At 39.3% G+C, this 19,410-nt stretch overlaps 1 protein-coding gene and 1 long non-coding RNA gene across 2 annotated transcripts in view; both read right to left on the bottom strand.

The window, feature by feature from the left end:
* The window catches only part of ppargc1a (peroxisome proliferator-activated receptor gamma, coactivator 1 alpha), a 296,804-nt gene that overhangs the window by 91,419 nt on the left and 185,975 nt on the right, over positions 1-19,410 (bottom strand). The window lies entirely within an intron of this gene.
* On the bottom strand, positions 1,901-18,403 carry LOC121639693. The gene is made up of 3 exons (XR_006010238.1): positions 18,393-18,403; positions 10,498-10,503; positions 1,901-2,100 (listed from the first exon to the last, which is right to left on the bottom strand). It is a non-coding gene; the product is annotated as an uncharacterized LOC121639693 (long non-coding RNA).

Here is a 19,410-nt window from a genome sequence, read left to right as displayed (position 1 = left end):
GTTCTATTTTTCCAGGTCTTTAACATGAACAGACTGATGAGAAATCAAAACTCTTTATAGCATAATGACAATTTAGTTTCTTGCTTCAGATTACTCATCCCAAACAACATTTCTTTGCATTATTGTTTATGCAAAAATATTGTTTAACCAACTATTTGCTATGAATGAAGAATCTTTGAAGTAACTGTCACTGTCTAAGATTATGATCAGTGTTTTAAGTGGAACAAAATAAGTGGTGGTACTCCCTTAATGACTTACTGTCAGTTTGTCATACAGTACAAATATGGGAAAAAAACATGGGTGATACTTATATGTAGATCTATAAATCGATCTATAGATCAATAGTTTTATTGCATAGAAATGACAAAGAACAAACTAACAAAGCAAGTTCTAAATCAAATACACATTTGCCAAATTCAAAGTGCCATGGAAACACTTATTAACTTCAATCCTCATGGCATTAAAATGGACATTAAAAATAAAACTGAAAAGTAAATACATAAAGTAAAAGCTCCCTAAAAACATAAAAAAGTGATAAGTCCCATTTAGACTTATTTAGTTTATTAACAGACTTATTTAACAGCGTATTACTATGACAGTTTTTCTCTGTGAAATAGATTTTTTCTTAGCATTAGGCCTGGCCCATGCCACTTTAGCAATATTATCTTATCTTTTATCTGAAAATAATCTTCAAAAACTCAAAATGCTGACCAGCCACACACTGAGTGTCAGCTTAAACATGTTGAATATTAAATTGTTAATCAGATAATATGAATTGTAATACAGAAATGTGTGAAATGCAAAATGTCATCAGGCCTGAACTTGAGGGCAACAAAAACAAGCGGAGTTCACTTCTATCAAGCAGGGATAGATATATAGATGGACAGGAGATGGTAAAGGCTGAAAGAGAAAGCAGAAATAAGCAGGAAAACATTAGCTATGAATGTGAGGAAATTTCATTAATCAGGAATGTATAAGTCCCATTTTTAGTACTTTAAATAATTACACATACACTATAATGTTAAAAATGTTTTAAAAATGAGTTCTTACTCTTTAAAACAGTAGTCTGCATCTAAGAAATAAGACAGTGGTGATGATTTACATTAGAAATAAGACATCAGCTTACTTAAAAAAGGCTCCAGCAAGTCTTGGGTTCTTCTTTGCTTGAGTGGTTTGGTGCTTCACAAGCCTTCTCATCAGCAGATCTCCTTCCGTTCGCTAGTGAGACGTACAGCAAGCGTTGTGCGTCCAAACAATATTTTTCTTTTTTCTTTTACTGACTGCTGAGGAAAGCCGATAAAATTCCCGGTATGCATTGTACACTGTAAAAAAAAGTCCTGGTATGCTAAGGGATAACATTTAAAAGTGCCGGTACTGCGTACCGGTGCATACCGGCCCACCGATTATGATCGTTTTCAGGTTGAGGATTGTAAAAGAAAGCCATCTGATTGAAGCTAGCTTAAAATTATACACACATGGTGTGTCCCAATTCAGGGTCTGCACCATGGATGTATTATAGGAACTGGATAACGGACTGAAAAAGGACGGCACGCCGATTTTTCCCAGTGGCCACTCGTGGTACTGCAACAAAAAATCCCATGGGGCCCAAAAAGCATTTTTCCCATAGGCCACAATGGTAAAAGACACGGCTGTAAAACTGTTGACAGGACGTCTTCAGCTTTAAACACAGCTAATTACTAATCTTTCTATTCAATATTTTTAATTCATGGACATTTAATCCGTCAATTATTTTTCAAAAGGCCATAAAAGCCACAGAAAAGTCTCTATTTCTCCGGTGACGTCACGGCTGTGCACATGCACTGCCGAAGCGCGGTCATGCTGTGTCGGGAGCGAGGAGGACGGCTGTTGACTTCAATATGATGGGAAAGCTGTTCGTAAAAGTTAAGTTAAAGTTAAGTTTCTTTTTTCTGATATCGAGTAACTTAATACATTTGTATTCTTAATGTTTGATATTACATGCATGATAGTTCCTGTTTTTAAACGTATTGTGACCTAAATCCTAATTAGCTCTAGGTTGTAGTTACGACGGCAGAAAAATAACAGCTGGTAGGTAGCCGGCTACTTTAGCAAACGAGTTAGCTAACTACATAACTACATAATAAATATAGAATGGTGATAACCCAAGTGGCCTAGTTTTCCTTAACATAGTCCTCAGTTTAAACAAAGTTTTTTTTTCTTTGTCAATTAAAAAACTGCAGCATTTAACAAAGTGGAATCCGGCAAAACGCAAGAAAGGAACATTTTAAGAGAAGCAATTGATAATCTTGGTGTCATCCAGGGAATAGCAGAAAAATAAAGAGAATATGCATGGGTAGCACAATGAAATAATGCATTAACAAGGACTTCTAACATTTATTACAAAAGACGTGCCTGAAATTATTCATGAATAAAGGTAGGAATTGTAAGTCATCGTGAAAATTTGACACGGGATTATACAAATATACAATATAGACTGACTTATATTGGGCTATTACGAATCCCATATAGAAATTCATCAGATTAAAACAAACCATCATTTTAACAATTACTACACAACTTTTTCCACGTATATTATATCATTACTTTACATCGAGGTCCGATCGTGTGCCGTAGAAAATCATCATCTGAGTTTGTACAGCTCTCATACTGCAGATTAATGTCGTGACCGCGCGTCGCTGGATCAGGTCACTGGGCTGCACATTGCTCGTTCACAGTGACGTGAAGCATGATGGGAGGTGACACTACTGCGCATGCTCTATGGGCCCAATATGCGGAAGTAACCCGGAAGCCTGAGAACTTTTTCGGCGTATGCGCTGGGTGAGCAACTTCCATAGAAATGAATGGGCCGCCATTTTCAGTCCGTTATCCAGTTCCTATAATACATCCATGGTCTGCACACTTCGAAGTGCGGATTCGTCGGCCACATACGTCATCGCGGTGCGCGAAGTACTGTCCCAATTCACAGAATTTGAAGGACCCTCCGAATCCATCCTTCGAATCCGCACTTCGTTTGGCCTCAAACGAAGGATGCTGGTGATGCATCCTTCGCGGCCTCTTTTCTCCCATAATTCGTTGCGCACAGGACGGTGGCGAATCAGCAACCTCAGAAGAGTCGTATTAAGTTTAAATAAAGTTTTATTTTAAAAAAAAGTTCGTTTTTTTAACTACACTTTAGTATAAACGTTACAAAACCAAGTACATTTAAAGCATGTTTGTTAAATGGTGACATTAAAATTCGGTAATATTTGATATTCAGTTACTTTTAAGGGGTTAATGAACTGTGTACCGGATGGAAAACAACAAAGCCTCAAACCGTTTTTTTTTTTTTTTTTGTTTGTTTTTTTTTAAACTGTCGGTGTTGCCTCTCTGTTCAGCGTCTGCTGACGTTTCCTACAAGTAATTTCTGAGGTTTAAGTGATTAAACGTCCTGTGTTGTTGCTATGGGAAATTCTTGTAGACTAGGTAGGCTGTCCCATTTCACGAACGTTAAGCAGACTTCGAAGTGTGTAGACTACGGAGGACACTCTGCAGCCTACGTAGTCTGCGCACTTCGAAGTGTGCAGACCCTGAATTGGGACACAGCTACAGAGTGACTTATTTGTGTATGTTCATGTTTAAATGCTTTGCAACTACCACCCTTGCCCTTTCACGCTGTTTTTTTGGTCCAAAAAGTATGACATGTTCTGTCCTATGGGACAAATTGTACCTATGTACTATTTCAACTTGGCTGTGATAAGACACAAGCATGGGTTTACTTGACCCTGACCATATCTGGATGCTGTGCTGCCTGCTACAGGGGACCGAGCTGTTGTAACATTGTCACCATGTAATAACTCATGGCCTTGCATGATGACAAGTAAGGTGCTTTGCACACACACACAAACACACAAATGTGAGCATCTGGGCAAGGCCTTGGAAGCCATATACGATTACCCTGCCGTTCAAACTGCTAGTGATATTTTTTCACAAACTGTATGTTACACGCTTGACGTTGTGAAAATGTGAGCAACACAAGAAAAGTGGATAAAATAATCAGGCAAGGTCTTTAATCAAGCCACTCGATCCGGCGCAAACACCAAAGCTGTGTGAATGTGTGTACATGTTCCCACACTCTTGGAGCACTCACACACTCCTGGAAATCTTCCCAGGAAGCTCCAGTTGATACCATCCCCAATGGCCTAATTGCTCACAAAAAACAGTGCAACACACACGTACAGAAGCACACCAACGTTTACCAAGAGTGCACAAAGTGATGTAACTGAACAAATACTTGATAAAGATGCTAATACTGTATTTTGCCAATTTGAAAACCCAATTTTCTATTCTTTAAATGGAAATTTTAAAATCCTGTATTGATGTAAGCTGGATTTCAACAGAAAACTGCCAACAATGACTAAATTTTAATCTGAGATATCTTACGCGCACAACCAAGTTTAATCCATTTCTGTGACAAAGTCAGTCTTACAAAAAAGAAAAACATTCCCAAATGGTGTCTCTTATCAACTTAAAGACATTACCATAATGGTACACAACACATGGCACAGGTGCATTTAACAATTCGGGGCACTGTCCTTGAACATAGAAACACTCACACTTGCACAGACATACAACACATATAAAAATCCCCCTGGAAATCACCCAAAAGTTTCCTTCAAAGCCATAATACTGCACATAAGCATGTACAAATAAGCCGAGACATACTGTATCATAACATAAATAAGTTGAGCAGAGACACAACCTGTCACTACCGGACTAACAACCTTAACTGAAAGAATGCTGCACAGTTCTGCAATGACAGTTTAGCTTTCTCTGGTTACAACAGGATGTCTCTGTGCTAGAAGAACGAAAGAGTAGACCATCAAAACACAGACCATGGAAATGGAAAAAGTAAAGTGGCAACCATGTGCATCACAAAAGGAAATAAACTGGTGATATTAAATATGACTTGTATCTTGAGCTGTGGGAACTTTTTGTTTGATGCATGTTAGCCAAGGACACAGTCATCTGTACTTCTGCTGGCAACAACTGCAGTACTCTATGAAAAGAGACTCATAAAATGGTGACACTGCAGTCAACACAGAGGTGCGCCAAGACATCAAGAGTCTTATGTTCGGAGGACACATCATGAGCCATAATCCTAAAGATATTTTGGGGAAAGGGTGTTGGCCAAAGTTTGGCTGTGACATGGTCTAAAGAAAAAATAAAACAAAAGGGCAAACACTTAGATGGTTTCTCATATGGACTCATGTGCTCTTTTACACACAGGTAATGACAGCTATACTGCCATGTGTAAATTTAAATATAGCCTTGCTATAAAGGCACAACATTCTTGCACATGCAGGAGTCTCTGAAGCCTGTGAGGATCAATGCAACCCAAGCAGTAGCAGTTGCTATCCTCAAATCACAGCAACATGTTCCCTCAGTAATGGCAGTTGGGCCTGCATCCAACAGAGGGGTCAGAGGCTTACTTGCACAGAGCTGGTGCACTCATTTGTACATGTAAGTTGATGCATGACGCAAGATGGTGGCTGCCAGCCGCTCTAAGAACTGTGAAGCCAAAATTCCACCATGCATCCAGTGGTAATTTAGGAGCCTGCTGGGCGGCTGGAAAAGTTGAGACTGGGGACAGTAGTTCAAATCAGTGACATGCACTAGATTCAGCACATTGCTTGAAACATAACTGATATATGAAATCCTTTAAAAAGGAATTCTAATCTGAACCAGATTTAAAGTGAAGTTTGAAGCTTTCACATGGCCATTCATTTTAAAACAACATCTTAAAAGAGACCTCATGATTCCAACTTCCTTCGTGTAGATTCTGTAGATTTTCTGTGGTTAAGACTCACCATGGAAAAGGATGTATGGACAATGTGGTGAGCTTCCCCAGGCTCCTTTTCCTCCCTCCCTACACAGAACTGATGAAGGACTTAATCTTTGGTGCTACCTCATCAGTCCAATAATCTAATTAGGGGGAAAGGGAGGGTGTTGAGATGGATTCATATGTTGGGGTCCACCACGCCCCTTACCTGCTCCCGCTGCCATTGCTGAGCACATTAATCAGACAAGAGGCATTTCCTCCATCTCTCTCAGTAGGAGAGATGTAGAGAAGGAACGGGGAAGTGGGGGCATGAAAAAGACACACTTTCCAAAAGGTCTAGCTTACATATTTCATGGCACATTATGGATGTCTTGCCTCAGCTCCACCGACAACTCATTAGGACCTTTATGAAAGAGGGAAGAGACGAGAGAACATTCATAATATGCATCTGAGTATTTGCTTTTCTTTTAGATTGTTCTTTTAGAGGTAAAAGTCAAGTTTAAAAGGATTCCCCAGGGGTGGCTTTAAGTGCAGCTTTTCCCCTGAATTCAGAAATGATGTACAGTGTGAGCTTGTTTTCCTCTCAAGCATACATTTGGCCATGCATCTCATCTATTGCTCTTTAAGGCAGTAGTACGTTTTCATTTACCAGCTTGAGCAAGGTCGTGCAGCCACTCTCCACTGGTTTTTCACAAATTCATGTCTACATGTTATAGTGTCTTACTGCCACTTGGAGACAGTCTCCGAGATATGTGAAAAAATCTGAGGTGTGGGGTACTCCTGGCTGTGTTGGTGTTGGTCAAAAAAAAGGCAGAAGTAATTGTGGGCAAAGATCTGCTTTGCGATTGTGTTGAATTAATGGAGATTGCAGCTGTTGTCTGTGTTTCTCTGCGCTTTCTCGGTTTTAAGCTTTTACTTCTTTGTAATGACATCATTTGTCAGCAACCAGTCTGCAGCTTCATCTCCAAAGGCTGTATGGACATATGTTGATTCTTGTGTTTCTTTTATTACAATTAGCATGGGCAGTCCCTCGAATTTCTATGTTTTGCTATGGAACAGAATATTCATATAACTCCCCCAAACAAGAAGCAATCTGCACCAAATTGAGCGTGTTTGATTCACTTTCAAATGTTGTCTCCAGGTGTACTGAGTCATTATGTGACTTATGAAGGAAGAGCGTCAACAATAATATACTATATGAAATGCATTGTGCATTTTAATATATGAAATATAATAATTGATCTCATATGTACTGAATGCACATGATAAATAGATACTCTGATATTAGATTTAGAACAATCAACAATCTGAAAACTATCAGTTTATTAAGGCTCTCAAGTTAAAAATCCTTTCTCAGGTGAGTCCGTATTGTGTTTGTGATTTTTAATCACAAACACATTTTTAATAAATAGTGCGGTCCTTTTGGTTGCTACACTGGGTTGCTCTTCAGCTTATGTTCCTCACTAATATTTGCTTACTGACCTCCACACTGCTGTAAAGATCATCTCTGTGTTTACAAGCTGTGTGTAAAGGAGGGAACTCCACTATATTTTAAAAATATGAGCTCTCCCAGTGACAAACAAATAAGCTATTTACATTGGAGTTTTCAAGAACAGAGCTTTCTATTTGAGTAGGCATGAGGAGGGGGATTTGTGTTTAAAGACAAAATCTAGTTCTCTTGTGTTGACTACAACTCTTGCTGGAGATGCATTATAACGTCAGGTGTGTAAATCAGTTGCAGTGCTGTATGGCTGCAGGGCTACATGTGTGTGATGATAGTTATGGGAGAGGTAGATGATGCACATGGAAGGTAGAGAGCCCAGCTGATAGCTTCTTGGTGGTCTGATTGCTCTGGCCTTGTGGCCCACTGAGCAGTGATTGCCACAGCTGGGGCCTCCGGGACAGATTTCTGCAGGACTCCCATAGCTCAAAGCTGACACCTCCCACTAAACACTGTCTGCCCAGACCAACCTCTCACCATGCCATTTGTCCTGACAGATGGAAAGACAGAGGTTTGAAACTAACCTATATCTTCTTCCACTGATATGTCGTTTCTTTTGTCTCTCTTGGCTCACCCATGAATCATTTTTTCACCTTTACTTATTCACTTTGTGTTTTTATCTCCCCTTTGTCCTACCCTACAATCCACCCTCCCACTCTCCTCCATTTTCTTTCTTCATTCCATCCACATGTGTGTTTCAAGGGCAGCAAGCACTTCAGCCTTTTCAACATTTCCTCTCCAGCTCTTCCTTTGCCCTGATGTTCACATTCTCTTATTTGGATCGCTTTCACCTCGGAGGGACTAATCCGCTAACTGGTTCATTCATACAGATGACATCATCAAATCCCTCCGTTGCTGTTGGCTGGATTAATCCTTCTCATTCTCTTTTCAGGTCATTATGGAAGCACAAATCCAGTCAGTTTAAAGAGAGGAAACGGGTCCAGGCTACTACTGAAGAAGCTCCAGGGTAAGAAAGTGACATAGATAGAGTGACGACATAAGGAGAAGAGGAAGAAGGACAGAGAATGTATCTGTCACTTCTGGCCATGGTCAAAGCCTAGTCTCTGACAAAGAAAAAATGGATTTCTGTGTCTGTCTGCGCTGGAACAAGGCTGAAATAATTTAAATCAATCACATCAAGGGCACCATCTGAGGTGGGAAATTTGTGCTGATGTTCCTGCATAATGTAGAGGATCACACACTTTGCTTTGTTTCACATGTAATGTTGAGATGAATAATTCTACAATCAGTTATTTGATGTTTAAAGGGTCACCACAAATTTTACGCTATGTAAATTCCCTACATAAACAAATCTGTATTTAAATACACAGGTGACAGGTGTTTTGTTGTTATTTTCTAATCTTTAATATTAAGGTGTACAAAAGGTTCAATCCATGTTTAGGGAGATAAATAAAAACATCAATTATCATTGTACAATTGTGACATTTTTTGTGTCTCCACAGTTCAGAGCAACAATGTTTTCACTGCATCCATTTGAACAAATTGTTTTCTGTATAAGGTGGCACACTGTCCTGCATCTTTTTAACTTGTGCAAAGTTCTGCACAGTGAATGAATTTTCTCATCCACCCACTTACACACATATTGTCACACTAATAGTGGCCAAGCTGCCACATAAGACACCGACCTGCCATGTTGGAGCAACAGGGGATTCATTGTCTTCCTCAAGAACACTTAGCCACGTGGAGGGGCTTGGCATTAACGGCCCTACCCTCCCTGACATATTGATAAATGTGAAACAAGGCAGCAATAAAATAACTAATATCCAATTAAGGAACATTAAAGTAAAATATTGCTAAGTTCTATCCAAGTTCAACAGGGTTTAGCTTATACACTGGGAACTCTGCATACTTAATTTCAGCTAAAAACGAGTGCAAGTGAGGAGAGCATAGAAGCAGACCACATGATAAGCAGGTGCAGTGTAATAGAAATAACGGAGCCTGTCCTACAAGATCCAGGTTAGCTATTGTGGGCAAGTATGCAGCCTGGGGAATATTCTAAGGGGTTCTCTGGGGGAGGTTAGCAGGGTCCCTCACCCCCCCGTCCTTGCGTGCCATAACTGATAGGATTGCTTTGACTAACAGGCATTAAAGTGGCAGTGTGACACAGTGCCAGATCATGAGGTCAGCTGTTGGCCACACTGTGGTCAACGACAGGATAAATACAAGTTCTGGCATTCTGCATGTGCTTTAGTATGCTTGCCTGGATGATGTGCACTAACAGCATCTGTGTGCAGTGGCATAGGACATATGCATGAATGTACTCACTGGTTTGGTTTAGTATCTTTAAGTATTCCAGACACATAAATGCACACAGAGGGAACGTGGTAGATTGGAAAGAGAAATCAGAGACAGGACAAACACAGCAAAGTGACATTACAATGAGTTACTTCTAAAGCTGACTGTAGGTAAAGCTTTGTGATCAAACTGCCTGAGTAATTCCATTAGGCAGGGCTCATCTTTTTATACTTAATACTTGCTGTTAACATGATACATTTTGCATGATACATTTTGCATTTCCATCTAATATCAAAACTTTACAGCGTATTTAACTCCTTGACTTTTGAAATAGTCAAGACATTATTAATGCACTGATTAGAAAGCGAGACATATTGTATATTTGTAGTTACTGATCCAATTACCAACATTTAGTGTGAAGGAATGAGCAGTTCTTTTCACATTTATAAGACAATCTTTAATTTTTAATGTTTTTTGTTTGTTTATTTCATGATTTGTCTGATCTCCTGTCTATGTGCTGTCATTTCCCCAGCAAAGCATTGATGTTACATCACACAAATACAGACCGCACGTGCAATCAATCAAAGAAAATGATGGCACGTGAACACATCTGTTGCTGCAGAATCATTGTAACTTTTCAGTGTTAAAAACTTAATAACAAGGACCCATTAAAGATCAGCAAACTTCTGTGGTATAAAAATCCAGGATTAAAACACACCTAGAGAGGTTAGTCACTGCAACATAAATACTAATTTTAGCATCTATGTTAGGGTGACCAGATTTGAGTTGATGAAAACTGCACTGATGAAAACTGCACTGTTGATGCACTGAGCTTCTCATGCATCGCTATAAAGATGAAAATGGGAATATTTTTCCATAGTTTATGATTCTGCATTTTCTAGCTTTTCTAGATACTGCACACTTAGATCTAAAACTCCTGAACAGCTTCTTCTCTAGTCATTAAGCCATCAATCCCAACCTCATCTTCACTTTACCTTATAAAGGTGTTTGTGCAAAACTACAGAAAAAGTAAGGGATTTGAAACCTCTCACTGGGAGAAGTTTGAATGGCTTTGCATCCTTCATGGCTGCAGCACCCATTCGAGGCCTACGAGGAAGAAGAATGACTCGAGATTTCTCTGCAGTTTGGCACAAACATCAAGTTCCTCAAGCCTCTCTATTCTGTCTGCACTGCAGCCCCCTCCTCTCCCCCTCCCTCATCCCTCTCCAGTTTCTTGCTGTTTGAGAAAGTGGATAACAATGATAAGGAAGTGTGGGGAGCGAAATGTAATGCAAATCTGATGTGAGCATATTTCAGGCTGGGATAGTGAAAAATCCCTAAAAAATTTTAAAATCGGGCCAGATGCATTTTTAAGCTCTCAAAATGAGGTCCGGTTCAAAAAGGACGTTTGGTCACCCTAAACTATGTTAGCAACAAGCTTTGAGCCACAGCAGTGTAAACATTAGATTATTTTAGTACAAAGGTAGTAACAATGTTAAATCTATCAGATTGGCTTCACTGAATTTGTTCAAAAGAAGAATTACTGAACACTGGTTCCATAAACTGTGACTTTACCATGATGATGCTAAACTGGGTACAAACTGGGATCAGACCCACATTAAAATGTTCAGTTTTATTATTTATTTTTTTTTATTTTAAAAAGTTCAACCTTTAATATTCTCTGGACTCATCCCACAAAGTTATTTCAAGCTCTTAGGATAGAATTGAGTGTTATTATATAGACTGTGTATTATTATTATTATTATTGGTTTATTATCCTGTTGTTGTTGTTTGTCTCTTTTTGCCATTATTATGTTCAAATAACCTTTCTTTTCCCTCACAAATATATATTTTCTACTACAAATTTTCCTCACAAATCCAGTTCCATGTTAACATCAGAGCCCTTCTTTGATATCACCTTAACAACTCGCTATGCCACTTTTTCTTTGCAGAAAGATTTCCTTTATTTTTCTCCATACTGCATGGAAACTGTGACTTGCTTCATAATGTGGAACAACCTTCTTAAGCGTTTCAACTTTAATTAAGCTCATCTGGGAAACTAATTAGGCTATCAAACCTGTCTGAGATTGTTATCAGTAATCTAAACAGACGGGAGAAAAAACACAAGCAAAATCTTCCAGAGAAAAACTAAAACCAAAATGGTTCACTCACTGAAGTCCTACATGTAAAATAATTTGGAACACAATGTTCACTTTGTTATAATAAACAGGATAATGTGATCATTTTGTGAGAAGTTTGAATTACGGATCTGTATGTTTCCATTAAGAATTACTTTGTGGTACTTTTGGCTTTGCTGGATGTATACTATGTTCATTTGCTATGTTCAGCCTTTAAAAAGGTAAAAGCTGCAACAAGGAGATTACCACATAAAATGCTGCATTAAGTGTGTCCCAATCAAACTCTGCGTGTTATGTTCCACTATTTCTCGGCTGTGCTTATCAAAACCAATCCTGTGGAATGTCTGCTGGCAAACAAACACAAAAACAAACAACACCCTTCTTCCACCCACAACACAACTCTGAGATTTAACTGGCCATCTGGAAGCAAAGAGGGAGGGTGATCCCTTTCTATATGTCCCTCAAACCCACCCCTCCTTCAGTCCTTCCTCTAGCCAAATGACACACATTGAGGCTGATCTGTCAGTGTGCTGGCATCATCGGAGCAGGACATGCATGATGTGTCAGAGATAGAATGTCACGCTAGGGGCTCCAGAATGGAGAGAGGGATAAAAGAGGGGAGAGATGACAGATGAAGCGAGATCAACAAAGGAGAGCGATACACAAAAGTAGGATGGAGGGAAACAGGTGGATTGAAGGTGTTAGGCAGAAAGAGAGACAAGAATGGAAAGAAGGGATCAAGACAGGGGGGATAAGCACATCAAGACAGATAGAAAGAGATTATTTTCGAATGCCAGGGATGCACAATCACAGCGCCAGCATAGGAGCGGCGAGGTGGCTTGTTACACAACACACAAAGACTTACACACACAGAGCTACATGTTGCCAAAAGACCTGCTGGGTGCCTACAGAGACATGAGTCATAGCATCCGTATCACTAAGCTATAACACATACAAACTAACATATTGTGCTGCTTGAGTACCACCGTTACAGGAATTTTGACATTTCTCTGACAAAAAGTAGAAGATCTGAGAGTTCCATCTGGTTGTGTTAAGGGAGTGAGGGGAGAGCAGAGGCTTTGCATCGCTCTACTTGGTACAGTACAGGGGGGCAGTGAGTTATAGCTGGCCTCCTTCAGCAAAGGTGGACCCTTTGTTGTGTGTGTAGCTACACAGTTTTAAAATGAGTTCTGTGTGGGCTGGTGTGTCAGTAAAGACATAGATAGCTAGTGGGTGTGCTTACTAATGTGTGTTACCAGAGGATATAGTGTGTTAAAGCAAGAGAGAGTGCATGTGTTAGTGTGCGTGTGTGTGGTAGTGAGGATTTAATAGGATTTCCAGCTCAGCAGAATGTGCTTGCTTGAAACCCCTCCGCCACCACAACATGCCCTGACACGCACCCGCCCACAAACACACACTCTCCGCATCGATCTGACCGCTAGCTGCAGGGTCATTCATCAGACGGCTGGACACACCCAGGTGTGTTTTACCACTGGCCAATGCTCAGCAGCGCAGACAACCATCACAGACCAGACACACCAGAAGAGTGTGAGAAACTGACAGGTGGACAAAACTTACAAGACTTGTTAAAACCAGTCCAGGGGAAACTGCACAAACAAGCAATTTGTGCCAAACAAGAAAAAAAAACATACTAATGGAAATAAACAGTTAAAACCAGGTTTGTCACTAGCATGACAAACTTGGTTTTTCCATAAATGTATCAAGTCAATCTTAAGCAAACTGTGGAGTAGGCAACATTACACATTGTTGTTAGAAACAGATATACATCTATAGATGCCTTGGTCACATCTTAGATAAACCAGAGAGCAGTATTCAGGAACATGTGTCTGTTTGGTATGTTCTTATTCTTTTATAGCAGTGAGCACTAGCCATGTTTCTTCTTGAGAAAGAAAGACTACTGATCACTCATGTGATTATGTAATGTTCCATTTCATAAAATGTATGTCTGTTCTTTATGTGCACAGACCTTTTATAGATTGTTTGTACAATTTCATCAAAATCTTCTACGACTCACCTTAAAAATGACCACATAGATCACTAGATGGAAATCTCACTAATGTCTCCAATACAATTTTGGGTAATGAAGCTAAACCGATTACAATACTAAAGTCTTTCAAAAATAACTGGTTACATTACACAGTTACATGCAAAGACAAATAACTCAGGAGTATTTCTACTTGCCCACATGAAGTCTTTCTTTGCAATTTCTTCTGCACAAAGCAGAAATTCTTCACCGCAAAACCAATTCTATGGTTTAAAGTAAAAATAAACTTGTTAACAGTAATCTCAAATAAACATCAAATCGAGTGTGTGTGGCCCAGTGTATCTAGCTTTACAATTTGTAGGGATAGAAATACACCAACTCACGAGTAGGAAGCATCAAATCCATTCTATAACAGACAGCGTGTGTATTAGTGTCCTTTGGCGTAGCAGCTGCACTTAAGTTAAAAGTCAGAAGTTTGAGCAGTTGCAATCATCACTTACAAAGCAACTTGCAAGTGATGATTTAACCTTACTGTGGAGCACAGAATTTTAAAGGAGCACCACTGAACTTTGGCCGATTTTCACATTTGTGTGCCCCTTAAAAAATGCTAGTTCAACATCCATCTTGGATCCTATCTCTTGTCTGAGCTTTCTCCCCTTCAAGTTAAAGTCAATCTAATTCTGTTTTATCTCTCGCTTTGCTGAATCAGCCATGGTGCATGTTCAAAACAACACTTTGTGTTGATGTTCAGTTGCTGCCATGGTGACAAGGTGCCAAAGTAAAACGTAGCTATCACGTGATACCCGAGACCGAAAAAAAAAAAAAAAAAAAAAAAAAAAAAGTTTCTCAGACACTGACCACTGCAGAGCAATGATGACTACAGGAATATGCATAATAAATGTCAATGTGCCATCAAAATGAGACAGAAGCACAAAGTTTTAAGGTCAGAAACTTATATGGTATTACTTTAAAAGGTTACTCCCAACAGCAGTTATGACGAAAAACAAAGAATGCACAGTTCTTTTTAAAATCCATGTCCATACTGAATACAGTTTTTATGATGCTGGATGTCTCTGTGTTTCTGGGTAATTTACAAACACCAGAAAAAAAGGAAAAGAAAAAGATGTGTGTAAGTCACAAGCTCACTCTACCTTCCCTAATGCTAAACATTCCATGTAAGCATTTGACAACCTAACTTCAGAAATTATGCAAATGTACTTCAACCAGCAGATAAACCGAACTGCTTACATAACACATGATCGCTCTGATGATGACTGTCACATCTCTGAAATCCAACAACACAACCTGACACACAGCAGTCAAAACCTCCACCCTAATGGCAGGTTAACAGTTGCCCCTGATGCCATAGCAACAGCTCCTTGGCCTTGCGATCACTGTACCTCTGATTCAATTACCTTGACCTCGGCGGGTGCTTGGGCCTCCCTCCCAGTCTTGTTCCTGTAGCCAGGGAAGGTTAATTGAAACGGAATGCAACATTAATTTCCTTATTAATGAGAGCAGGTGACTGGCCGCTAACTGTTGGAGAGGGTGACCTCACAGAGATGCATTTTTTAAACTCCCCTTGTTGGGAAAACCCACATGATGGATAGCAATGGATGTGTATTTAGTCAAAATGTACTACATAAGTTCTCTATATAGTCAATATCTGTTTTTGTGGCTACAGTGAATATGCAGAGTAGTAGATTTACACTCGTGCTCCTGACACCACAGAATCCATACCACAGAGACACATGATCAGTTATATGTATCTGACCTAAAATGCACTGTGTCCCCAACACAAGTACTCTCAGCCAACTTTGAAATATTATAGTGCTGAACTTGGTTTCTTGTATATATTATGTATATGTATTTTCTGGTAAACCTGCAACAATCATGGGGAAAGTCCTAAAAAAAAACCCTGCCTTTAAGCCAAACTTTCTTTCATCTACACAGCCACAGCAGTCCAATACTACACGAGTGTGCATCCCAGATCCTCACGCTCTCATCTGTCAAAACATGATAAGATATAAAACTCTGCTGCGATGGGAACAAGCAGCCTCCTCTTCAATCTCCTTAAACAAATACTACGCAAATGAATGAATTTTGAACAGCTACTGCTGCTTCTATCACAAGCCAGATCTCTGCTTTATTTCATTCCTGCACCTTCATCCAGTCTTCCAGAGGATGCAAAAAAAAACTTGCTCTAATAAGATTCTGCACTTTTTCCCTCTACTGTGTTGTCTCTTCCACTAGCCAAGCCTAACTTCCTTGTTTAATCACAGAGTCTATTAAAAAGGCAATTAAACATCATGCAGGTAATATGTATAATCCATTGAACAAATCCTGGATCAAATATGCAAATGGAAATAATGGAATGTTGATTAGTGCGCCATTTTGCTTACACTATTGATTCGGTAGAGTTATAGAGCGAGACCTTAAGTGGCATGTTGCCTGGTTTTAAAGGTCTTGTAAAAAATGCACAGATTTTGCTTTTGAGCTCAATTTATTCAATAGTTTTTAAGGGAATTTCATAACTGTTATTAAAGGTTTTCTGAGAGTGTTCCTGGACATTGTACAAGTGTAGGATGCTGAGATTAAGGAGTGTGTAAGACATCTTGTAGTCCTTATCCCCTAAAAAACTATGAACCTAAATATGCATGCATTATGAAAATACAAATGCTTGCTGTATAATTTCTGGAAGCATTTATTGGCTCCCCTGAGATGCTATCAAGACAAATTAATCTGTGTGTTGGTGTATGTACACAACCCCATTCAAACTGAAAAGTGGATGTAACATATTGAGATCAAACAACCTCAATGCAATTAGAACCACAACCAGAGGATTTCAGGGTAAATATGTGCTGTTATCACACTTCAGCCATGGGAATCAAACAAGTAGAATCAAAGCTAGAATCACACACACCCAACAAAAGCCTGAGCAACAAAAAAAGCCTTTAGGGAGTTGTTTGGGAGACCGATGTGTCAGGCTGCTTGTTTATGTCTGCCCATTCCCTGGAATCTGAGCTGACAGACAGAATCAACACAAAGCACATCAACAGGTTATTAAAAAAAGTCAAAGAAAGGTAGTCCCACCACTACCCCCTACCCTTCTCCCACATTGAAATGTTGAAATAATTCCAACACAACCCCACAAATAAATAAACAAATAATATAACTGCTTTATCACTTTCTCAGCTTGATGCATTTTCTCTTTGGGGGCTTTGGTGTTTTGTTTCAAAAGATTAAAAGTGGAGGAGTGTGAGCTTGGAGGGACAGGGGGAAGAGGAGGAGGGAAGGGTTTGGTGACAGAGGATAGAGGAGGGGGAGGCAGAAGGAACAGGGGTAGGGATGGTAGTGTTTGTGTTATTGATGTGCAGCCCTGGCCCAGATAAAGGATTGGTGGGAGCCAACCAACTCCTATCTGGCTCCTCCAGCCAAAGGCCTGTTTGCTTTCTAGGAGTTGCCGTCTACCAAAGTTTGCGTGTGTGTGTGTGTGTGAGTGGGCTGGGAGGCTGGAGAATGGAGAGACAGATAGTAGGGAGGGTAAGCGTGTAGATGCTTTTTTCTGAATTAGATTCTGCTTCTCTAACTGCACAATTAAGGTACAACTGGAGAGAGCAAGAGAGAGAGGGGGAATTTTTTGGCTTAAGCAAAGATAGTGTATAGTAATGGACTGAGCGCAGCGTCACCGATGGAATATGATTACCATAGATCCATTTCTGTCATGCTTTAAAAAAAAATGTAAGGGAGGGGGGTATAAATGCCCATGTGACTTAAAATAATCTGAGGCTGAATCAATATGGTTAGTAATGTGGCGTCAAAGGACCTTGATGAAGAGGCCGCTTTATCAAAAAGATATGCTTACTAAATGGGGCTCTTAATTCATATAGACAGGGACCTCATGATGCAACATGAATTACAGGCTGGTTGGAATACAGGGAGGGAAAAATAGAGGTGGAGTTGGGGGATGGGTAGAATATGAAGGATATGTTCTCTTCATGAGCTTCTCATTGTGATATTGGATTTTGCATTGCTGTAAAAAAAATGTATATCTGAATTTTCAACAGCTATCTCTTATTTCCTTTCACCTACTGATGATAGTTTTAAACTGATCATTAAAATAATTATATTATGAATAAAAACTATAAAAGTAATTATTAATCCTATAAAACTAACAATAATGAGTTTTAAATTTATTGCTACTGACAAATTAAAGGAAAGGTCACATTGAACACCTAAACTGAAACACTTGTCTCTTAGGTTTAGACAAAATCATTAATTTGGTTGAATTTGCCGCTGTCTTGCATTTCATTAGATGTGACATTAAAACATTAAAACTTCAATATTTTAGGAAGCAAGCTAACAGAGAAGATTTCTGGTGCCAAAACTTTTCCTGGTATGTTTTGTTGGTTTTTGTTGACATTGTTCTTAGCAAGAGTAATACCTCAGGCTACTGGAGGAAAGTCCTGTTAAACCCTTATTTCCACTGCAACTCCTATCCCATGCAGAGGAGTGCACCAAGAAAGGGTGGTGCAGCTAAACCTTGCTGTTAAAATTAGTATAGCAAACATAAACAAACGTTTTACTCACAGTAATTAAGTCCAAGTCTTTATTTAGAGTAAAAAAAATAAAGTTTGTGTGTGTGTGTGTGTGTTAAATAAAACTTGTGTATACTGTATTATTACAGACTGGCCAGCTAACAGTCTTGCCTGGGCCTGGGACGAGATATTAGATACCCCTCCACGCACCTCTCCTCTCCTGTTCCTTTCCTTTCCTCTGCTTACGAGGTTCACTCTATCAGAGTTGGTTGTTTTAGTTGGCCATAATACAGGATCGCTGAAAGTGTTTGATCAGTCTCTGATCCATCCTGCTCAGACTCTCTGAGGGAGCAGCGAACCCCTCCCACTGCACTGTGACTCTCTCTCTCATCTCTCTCCTCGGTAGCCTGACTCTGTCCCTTCGTTGCGAAGCAGCGGACCCCTCCCGCATCATTCTCGCTGTCACCTGACTGCAGCTGGAGCTCTAGCATCTCTCTCACATTTTTTAAAAAATATTTGTGGAGAAAATCTCTGAGGTCTCTATTTTCTTCTTCTCTTTTTTTTTTTTTTTCCTTTTCTGAACACCGGACTTGTGCTGACCGGACATTTTAAACGTGCTGAACTTCAAATCAATGACAACATAAAATTTTGATCAGTGACCAAACCATTTTTTGTATCGGGGGTGGGGGGTTCTTGACCACTATTTCAATGATAATCGGGAAGAAAACAAATAAAAAAGCTTTTATGTAACTTTATTTAATTTAATGAGGGCCCATTCTGAAGCATGCAGAAAATGTTTATTTCCTTTCTTACTGTTGTTGAGGATACATAGTTCATTGGTAAAAATGATTCACTGTTACAATAAAGAAAAGAAAGAGAAAAAACAATGACAAATGTGAAATGAGAGATGCTTAATGAATGTTTCAATGTTTTATGTAAATGAGTATTAAAGCCTTTTTCTATCACTGTGTGCTGCTTTAGAAAAGAGGTATCAACTACTTTCTGATCATTTACAAGTGTGTTTTTATCACTTGTTTCATCTGATTCTTAATCAGCTTCCTGCTTGCAATAACCAAGACAAAAGTTCTTTCTGAAATAATACAAATGACTCATGTTTTATAAAAAAAAAAAAAATGAAAGAAAAAAAAGATGAT

Source organism: Melanotaenia boesemani, chromosome 5, assembly GCF_017639745.1.
Source record: "Melanotaenia boesemani isolate fMelBoe1 chromosome 5, fMelBoe1.pri, whole genome shotgun sequence".
NCBI lineage: Eukaryota > Metazoa > Chordata > Actinopteri > Atheriniformes > Melanotaeniidae > Melanotaenia > Melanotaenia boesemani.
Note: the sequence above shows the minus strand (reverse complement) of the source record. Positions and strands in the feature narration are given on the sequence as shown.